The 10,101-nt window shown below is 41.5% G+C and overlaps 1 pseudogene; it reads right to left on the bottom strand.

The window, feature by feature from the left end:
- Nucleotides 1–6,802: 6,802 nt before the first annotated feature.
- Nucleotides 6,803–8,239, bottom strand: LOC145390971 (uncharacterized; annotated as a pseudogene).
- Nucleotides 8,240–10,101: the final 1,862 nt, after the last annotated feature.

The following is a 10,101-nucleotide window of genomic DNA, read 5'->3' as shown; positions in this document are numbered from 1 at the left end:
GTAATGGGAAGCGTTTACCAGCCGTGGGTTTCCCCCCAATCAAGTCCAAAACTCACCCAAATGAGCCCAAAAAGAAGTTTAAAGCCAATCTAAATGGCCTAACAACTTTAAAACAAGCTAACCTAAGCCTAACACCTGTAAATAACTCACTAAAACCAACAAATAAAGTCTGAAAATCGTCAAATATAGTTTGGAAAAATTCAAGTTTGGTAAACTGTACCCCAAAATGACAATGTTCACCCCAACTATGGCTAAAACACATTAATCTTAGTCTAAAAACTACATATAAGTCAACCTAAAAACCCAGTTTTAATCTAAAACATCATCAAAATCGGTAAAAAAAAAAGAAATCAAACCCATCATTAAACCGGGGTTTGGCCATTGTTAGGCAGGGTATGGTGGTATTTCTACCCCCATCGTTAAGCTGGGGTATGGCATCTACGGGTATTGTATATCGAGGTATTACTGTAGTGGTTTTGCTTAGCACTGTCATCATTGATATTTTATTTTTGGAGAATGTATAAAATAAAGTGTCAAGGAGTACTTCACTTTACTTTATTCTTGTAGTAGTAGTGTAGCAAGAATAGCAGGGTAGCAACTGTAGTCCGAGTAACCAGATGTAAATGGGTGCTGGACTGTGCGGCTTTACTGCAGGGGGTGCTGAGGTCGGAAAAGGTTAAGAAACGCTGATATAGAGCCATAGCATTGTCTTTTTCTGCCAGTGATCTGTATGAAATAAGCTCCAAAAGGATGAAACTCTGGGCCAAGTTAGAGTAAAAAGAATACAGTCAACAGAGCACCTGCGTCGTGTGGAACAGTCGTAGGTATAACAGACAGAGGCTGGACAAAACACTGAATCCATACACACATAAATATGAAATTTTTACTCACTAGGAAAAAGAAACATGGATTATTGAGCCTTCATCTGTTATTTCAAGATGTATCAAAACAGTGAATGGAAGATCAGTAATCCACGTGTGTTTTTTAAAATTATATATCTCGTGTATTTGTGATTTATTTTTCACATATACATACAGTATACAAATATACACACAGACATACACAGCCGAAGCGCACTATACAATAATCCACGCCAGGAAACTAGTCCATAGAGCACTTTATATATCAGCCTTCATCCCAAACTCATGAAGGATCTGGGTGAAATATACTAATTAAATCTGAGCATACCGTATGATACGAACCACCATTTTACCAATAAAAAATATTACCTTACCTAGGTATAAATGTCGTGTTGGAATAGCTGTAAATATGCCACAGAGGACTGGGTAGTTTGGTGTACTGGGAAGGCCTGTGTGCCACATTGGTGTCATTTAAGTGCTTAAGGAGTAATGAGTCATCTCTTTCTTCGTAGCTTATCTCTGGAGTGGGTGCGGCTATCAAGGGTGTCCATTGTCTTATTCATTCTAATTTCTCTTTTTATTTTATCATTGTCATGGGTATTGTTCATTTATTATTATTATTATTATTGTTATTATTATTATTATTATTATTATTCGTATAGTGGGTGCAGCTATCAGTGGAGTCCTACATCTTGTTCATTCAAGTCTCTCTCTCTCTCTCTCTCTCTCTCTCTCTCTCTCTCTCATTTAAGCTGAGAATTTCGTCCATTTGCAGCTTACTTCCTCTTGATCAGTGGCAGGGTAAGACAATACTTCAGCTCATCATCCATCCCATAGCACTTCCTCGTGACTAGCATCGTATTCTACAGTAGTGTAAATCTCTTGCTACAGCTGCATTTCTAGGGTGGTGTGCTGGCCATATGCAGCCCACTAAAGGGAACAGGGTATAGGTCACGCTGAATATTAATGACGTCACACTGAATATTGATGACGTCACACTGAATACTGATGACGTCACGCTGAATGCTGATAACGCCACACTAATTACTGATGTCTTCACTGTATACTGATGACGTCACACTAAATATTGATGACGTCACAGTGATTACTGATGACGTAATGTTTCCAAATGTCTACAGATGATTTTATTCTGGTTAGGAGAGGCCGTTGAGAGAGAGAGAGAGAGAGAGAGAGAGAGACGGTGATTTTGTGTGTGTGTGTGTGTGTGTGTGTGTGTGTGTGTGTAGGGGAGCGCGAATTCCAGAGAGAGAGAGAAGCACTATTCACAACCTCCACCCACTTAGTCACATCACCTGCCACCTCTTGCTTCCTAATGGCATTCCACCATGATTGGTTTACAGCCATTAACACATGCTATCCATCTCTTATTGCCCCTCTACAAAAATCAGTATCTCCTTATCAGCGAGAGATAAGGCGATAATTGTAAGATAATAAGCTACAAGGACTGGGGGTGTGGTGGGGTGCGTGGGAGAAGAAGGAGAGGTGGGACGAGAAGGGGGACAAGGTTGGTGGTGGTGTGTGAAGGATTGTGGCGAATGCTGGGGTCTAGGGAATGGGTTGTCTAGTCGATGCACAGAGTTGGACACTAACGCGCGCGCGCGCGTGCACACACACACACACACACACACACACACACACACACACACACACACACACACACACAAGAAGCGGCGTGTGGCAAATGATAGGCAGGCAGACGGGCATTAGACAGCAGTAGATGGACTCAAAGATAAGGAAGTTCCCGTGTGACACCCAACTCTCCCGGCACATGACTCAGACTAACACACAGAGACACTGAGCAACACACCAGCGGCACAATAAATCCCTAGGAAGACAGTGGGTGTTGAGTGTAGCTTTGCACTTTCATGTCAGGCAGTATACGACACGACACACACTGACACACTCACTAACACAAACACACAAAAACACTAACACACGCTAACACACACAAACACACACTTTCACGTCAGACAGTATACGGCACGACACCCACTGACACACAGAGCAAGGACGCGGGAAAGCCTCTGGTGGTGTTACCCTTCTGTAATCCAACCATCCTCCTCTCAGGGTAAAGGGAGGGGGGTGAGAAACGTTTGTATAACCTGTCAGCAGAGCCACCAAATTATATCAGTGCCTCCACGTGAAGGCGTTCCTCTCCAGCACGTAATGATACCATATAGCCCATCACATGATATTAAAATTACAAAATCACCCATCCCTAGGAAAGCGTGAATCCACAGAAGCATCCTCATGAACATCATCCCCCGACACGTATAGACACACGAAGGTAAACAATACACAGACAACAATGTAGCTCCTGCACCCTTGACTTAAAAATCCCATCTCTCCATCTTCAGTGGTGAGTTATAGTCATAGATTAACACTACTGTATAATGCTAGTCACGAGGGAGTGGTATGGAAAGGGTATAGAGTTGTAGTATTGCCTTTTTCTGCCACTCACGTACGTGAAATCGGCGACAAGAAGATGAAAATCTGGGCCAAGTTAAAGTGAAAGAATTATAGTCATTTTGCTATTGCCTGAGGGAACTGAGCAACTTTCAGAACGTGAATACTCCTTTATAGTTGCATTAATTTGATGAACCTTATTTATGGGAAAGGAATGAATCTCCTTGGTTATTAGTCAGATCAAACTTCCAATCTGAGTACAGTTGGCCAACAGCTGGGATGAAAAAGGTTGGAGACTTTTGTCAGGTTAGGACAAAAGCGTTATGATGAGAAAATAATATACACCATCAGATAGACAACATAATATTCTCTCTCTCTCTCTCTCTCCATTTGTTTGTCTGTGTATCTCTCTGTTTACTTACCTGTCTTTCTGTTTGTCTATCTGTTTACATGTCTAGCTATCTATATTTGTCAGTCTGTCTGTCTCTCTTCCCATTATTTAGTCAGGTTGTCTGGTGTCTGTACTCATATATCCACCTACCTATTTCTCTGTTTGTCTGTCTGTCTATATGCCTGTATATCTGGTTACATATCTGTCTATCTACCTATCTTATCAATTAGTCTGTCTGTCTGTCTCTTAATCTATCTCTCTCTTTGTGTACCCATCAGTCCATCCATCCAGCTATCTCTCGATGTCTCCATATATAAAAGAGCAGGGTTGGATATCATACAGAGTACACTATAAGAAATTTTTATTTACATAAAAAAAAACACAAGCGGGGGCGTGGGTAAGCAATCATCAGTAAGGGGGGACTGATAAATAAAATTCATAATGTAATGCCTAGACATTACATAATCAGAGATGTTATACAATCCTATGGTATTGTACAGTCGCGGACAAAATTAATGATACACCTTTTACTCGAACACTTGGCCACTTGAGAGCTTTGGGCTGCAAGGAAGTTGAACATGTCGACATTAGTAACTTTCGTAATATCAGCATAAATCGCTTGTTAAAAAGAGAAATACAGTGTGAAAACAGCTTTGACATATTTATCAAGTCCATGATGAAGAATGCTATGCTTCAGTTTAGTTGGAAATAAGGAAAATAATAAGCAACAGGCCTATATCAAACACTTTGAAGAAGTAGACGGTCTTCGATATTGTACTTTCCTTATTTACGGCTAAATCGAAGCATAACATTGTTCAACAAATACTTGATGTTATGCTAAACTTATTTTCTCACACTGCTTTTACATTTTTAACGCGATTTGTGTTATTATTACGAAAATTATCTGTGTCGATATTATTAACTGACTTGTAGCCCCAAACTCGCAAGTGACCAATTATGAAATGCTTACAAAATGTTCTGAAAAGCTTATGGATTCTGGAGATTACACTCATGGGTTTCAGATTTCATTGTTCACTCTCATTATTTATCCTTTGAAAGTGGAACGATATTTTTGACCGTGACTGTACAAATGTAGTCTTCCGTTGTCATCATCATAATTCTCACCATTACATCACTCAACGTCATTACATGTCTTATAGGTACTACAAACTCATATAAAAATCAATGCATATCTCTTTCTCAATCATACAGGTGCATAGATAGTGCACATGTTCCTGTCTATCAATCATACACACGCCCATATACATTTTATAATTATGTACAAGTATAGCTTTCCAGTATTTTCGCTTCTCCGACCTTCACATAGACTACACTGGAAGTGAAACACATAATTGTCTAGCCATGTCCATATACAACACATATATGCCTATCCATGTCAAAATACAACACATATATGCCTATCCATGTCAAAATACAACACAAATATGCCTATCCATGTCAGAAGACAACACGCATATGACTAGCCATGTCAAAATACAACCATATATGCCTATCCATGTCAAAATACAACACATATATGCCTATCCATGTCAAAATACAACACATATATGTCTATCGATGTCAAAATACAACACATATTTGTCTATCCATGTCAAAATAAAATGCATATACAGTATGTCTACCCATGTCATTTACTGTCAGCCATACGCATATGCACTCTGTAAATTGCATAAATCATTTTCCATCACCGTAATTATCACCATCATCGCTCCAACACTCAGTACTTATACACAGGTCCTATAGGCGATACAACACGCGTATGAAAATCATGTTATGCCCTTTTTTCTGTCATGCAGCCATTCGTATAAACAAGCCATAGACCAAGACGGTGCAAATATAATCGTTTCATAACATCATCATCACATCATCATCATCATCATCATCATCATCATCATCATCATCATCATTCCTACAACAGACCTGCACCATAGACCTCACAAACGCATGTATTATAATATTATCGGTGGAATCATGCCCGATATTATGTCATGTATACTCCTACAAACACTACATTTCCTCTGAAGGTTTGTTATCTTGTGGACTTCTGAGGCAGCCAAGCACATATTCCTTAAATTATATATATTTTCTTCATTATGGCACACTATTATAATCTTATACGCTATATGGCACGCTCATATTCTCTTATATTGTTCATGAAAAAATATATCGATGCTTAAAGAGGTATAGGTATCATGTTATGTGCAAAGTCCTGGATGATCCGTTTTTAACACTTCCTTCACAATGTTAGGCGATTTCTTGTGTTGCAGGGACGGCTTTCAGGGTTATCAGGGTCTACCCCTCATCTACTCTTAGGACAGTATTCTCGAACAGTTAGGAAGCTTGCTAACACCTCTTCCTCACTAATTTATTTCTGATTCTGCTGCATTACTATAGTCTTGTGTTGTATTCATGCAGCCTATGTCGATATTGGAAAGACATAAGAATCAAACCAGGGGATATTATTGAGTAGTTTGGAAAATAAATCGTTAAGAAAGAGGTGCTAGAGAGCCTTCGTACCCGACGAGAATACGGACCTTAGTTTCACCTACGCCCAGACCAACAGACGGAGCCATCCCCACAACACAAAAGATAACACCAGGTGAATTTCAAGTGGATTGGTATTTACGGACGATCCTGTTCATTCATAGGATGTGTTTGGCAGTCTCTCGAGGCCACAAGAATACGAGCATTACTTTGTCCTAGGCCAACACAAGCGTAAGTAGGACAGTCCAGGGCCAAGAATCACAAAATTACTGACGATAATTTACCTATTGTACCTAATCTTGTTTTACGGGAAGAAAAAGGGACATTAGAAGTTTGATTCCTTTTCTCACCCTTCCTATAACTTCAAAGGATTTTCAGCCAAAGATAATTTATCATAAGTGAGACTTGGTATTACTGGATGAAAAAAAGACATGGGGAGTTTCTGTTGTTATCTTTCTCTGTCCTTCCTCCAACAACAAGTGTTCGTTAATGACTGGGAACTGATCACAAGTCTCTTTGTGCACTTGGGCCCTTGCAGCTCATAGAAAGAACTGCTACCGTTGTCAGCATTTGCGTATATGAAGTGCTAGCAGTCTTCAATAACTGCATATATGAAGTGCTAGCAGTCATCAGTATCTGTGTTTATGAAGTTTGCAGTGGAATGTCCAAGAAAGAGGTTGAGTGTGTCATCCTCTTCAGCAAAGGCTGAGGCAAGATGGTCGAGTTCCTTCTTGAAAGGCTCATCCCCTAGCAGATTTTCTAGTTCCACAGCCGTCGCTAGAACGCTATCACAATCTGACACCGACCCACACACAGAAAAGTCACTGGAGGCCATTGAAAAGACTGGCGAACTGTCACCTACAGGAACTGAAGTGGGTATTGTGGAGGTGGCGCCAGAGAGGGGACTGGGGGATGCTGACCTCTCGCTCAGGAAGGCAGAGTCACAGCACCAGGAATCACCAAAATATTGAGTACTTCTTGGGAACTCCAACAACTCGTCAGTCCTCACCAGGGGGATGTCCAGGTCCTGTAGGATGTTTGTAGTGTGATGCACGTCAGTGGGAGTGCTTTGAGGGAGGGATGTGCAGGATGTGGTTTGTATCTGACGTGGCGTGAAGGGTGTGGCGCCCATCAGAGGCTCGGGTATACTGTGACCTGGGACGGAAGGTGGGCTGCAGGGGATGAGGGCCAGGAGGAGCTGTGGAGCCATGCTTCAGGACAGAGAATTGGGCTCCAGACGGGGTAGCTTGGCCTCCCGGGGCCCCAGGCGGCTGCTCTCTATTTGTGGCCGCTTCACTGTCATAGACATCATCAGTGGTTCGTTGTCTGCATGTCTGCTAGGTCTGTGTGGTGGAGTCTGTAGGGCCACGTTTTTGAGGGTGATGTAGGCCCCATTACTTGTGGCTGTGCTGGCCGTCCTGCACACTTTCGTCTTGCTTTTGGACTTGCTGGGTCGTTTGGTTGTCGTCACTAGCTTTCCATCTACTGTTTTTATTTTTCATATATTTTGCTTTCATGATGGAGGTAGAGGGACACTGTCTGCTTAACGACCTTGTTAGGTACCTTGATATTTACACTACACTTACGGCTTTTATTTGCACTACTGACCTGCTCTTTGTTAGTTCTTATGACATGTCTGACACAGTGTACTGGTTTGACTATGTGCGCATTTTCCAGGCACCAAAGTTCTCTCACGTCCTCTGTATCCATGGCTCCAAAGCTGCAGTCATTGTTCAGCACTCTAGCGAGAGCTTTTATATAATTAACAGCCAGCCTCAACACCGTGATCTTCGTCAGCTTCTCCGTCAGCCCCAGCGAGGTCCGGAATGGCTCTCTGCAGCGTGATGAAAGCATCGTTAATCTCCTTCATTCTGTTTCTCTCTCGGGCGTTGGCTGTCTTGAGCCGGTATTTGCTCAAAGGAGGGGGCTTCTGCTTCTCCTTGGGCTCTCTGCAGTGAGCTTTTGCTCTGTTTCTTTCCGACTCTATTCTCTTTATGATCGATTTAGTCCTCAAGGCGTACTTTAAGTTGCCCCCGTTCTTAGCGTCCATATTCATGTCGATGTGAATTTTTCCGGTTCAGAACAACACAGTATAGCCTCACACTGTAATCAGGTAAGCTATGGTCAACACTACTTTTTCTTGATCTCTATAATTAAATATTAATTTAAAAAAAAAAAACTTTTCTCGGGTGTGACCTGTTGCCTTCCTGGTGGCTACACATGAATACACAGAGTGAGAGAGAGGGAGGGAAGAGGGAGCAGCGTGGACTCTCGAGGAAGTGGAGATGTTTGCTCTCGGTTGTTTGTCTAAGGTACCTTCTCCGCCATCCCTCTCAGCTCTTCCTTCTCCTCCTTCTTCGCCTCCTCTTCTGCCTCCTCTTCTGCCCCTCGCGACAAGCTTTTAGCCCAAAGCACCGACAAATCACCGCCAAGATATATATTCCTCACGTGTTTATTTATTTATTTATTTTTTGTAGGGTGTAAGTTTACCAGGTCGTTTTCAGGTAATCACACTTAAGAACACTATTTTTCTTTTTTTCAAACTTTTCACTGTATTTTTTGACACTTGAATTGACACTTAAACTTAAAGTCCATAAGTCATGCTAATGTATGTGACAAGCGTGATTTACATAGAGGCTCCAGGAGTGTCCATTTTGAGATAATTTATGAAAGCATACTGAATTTTAGTTGGTGCTTAACCCTCGCCTTACACAAAATGATTTTCTTACACACACATAGCCAAAAAATAAACAGTAGTGAGATTACCTTAACAGTCTTGGGCCCCGAAGTGTGTGTATGTGTGGGTTTTGTGCGTTGTTAGAATTTATAGATACGGTATGTATTTAAGTGGATTCGTAGATAAAACTATAGACAGTGGACCCGTCTTCGTGGCTGGAGGTGTGTGTATATCTGTCAGGTGTCTGCTTAGAAGGACTTCTGGACCTCTGTTAAAAGTAGAATTGTAGCAGAAGTGGATTTTTTTTTTCTATATTTTATCCTGGACCTGCTTTGGAAATTAATGGCGAGGTTGTGTGTATGTTGCTACTGTCTCAACATAGATACTGTATATGGATTAGTGTTAAAAACTGATTTCTTTGATTACTATTGCAGTGGTTCTAAGTTAATAAAGGATTAATGTGTGATAATGTGACTTATCTTGATTCTTGGATTGCTGGTGGAAGTGGATTAAAGTCAAAGGATTTATGTAGTAATGGGTTTGTTAAGTGGATTCCTGGGTTTATGTGGAGGTGGTTCTGTGTTGAAAGTTGTGTGTGAGGTTTTTAAAGTATGTGAAGTTATGTTTTTGTGCTGGAAGTACTTTTATTTCACAATGGAGTCGAGGATTTTTGTGAGTGGCTTTATCTCTGTGGTTGAGAGAGAGAGAGAGAGAGAGAGAGAGAGAGAGAGAGAGCGTTTATGTGGGTGTGTGCTTACGAGGTGACTGTGTGTCGTGTTGTGAGGTTAAGTTGGATTAGTTATAGAGAGGGAGAGAGAGTGTGTGTGGGTGTGTGCTTATGAGGCGACTGTGTCTTGTTTTGATTGGGTTTGTGTAGGTTAAACGTGTTGGAGGTAATTTTGTTTCATAGTGGGGTATATGATTTTTGTTGTAGGTGGAATTATTGTCAGTGGTCATGAGTTAGTGTGTGGCCCTACTAGGTGACTCACTGTCGTTAGGTTAGGTTAGTTGGAAGGTAAGAGTAGAAGAATTTATATTTGGAGTGAGGAGGAAGAGAGAAATAGAGTGTGTATGTGTGGGGTCCTACTAGGTGGCTGGGTGTACTGGGTGGCTGGGTGTACTGGGTGGCTGGATGTAGTGTTCCCCCGGCGTCCGTGTTCAACTCCTTAGGCTTCTGTTAGGGCCTCTGAGACGTGGATGTCTAGCATTTAGGAACAAGTACGCTAATACCCGTGTTATAG

Source organism: Coenobita brevimanus, chromosome 16, assembly GCF_032717465.1.
Source record: "Coenobita brevimanus isolate Jiangsu-jjx chromosome 16, ASM3271746v2, whole genome shotgun sequence".
In the NCBI taxonomy this organism is placed as follows: Eukaryota; Metazoa; Arthropoda; class Malacostraca; order Decapoda; family Coenobitidae; genus Coenobita; species Coenobita brevimanus.
The sequence above is the reverse complement of the archived record's forward strand: the minus strand, read 5'-3'. Positions and strand labels throughout refer to the sequence as shown.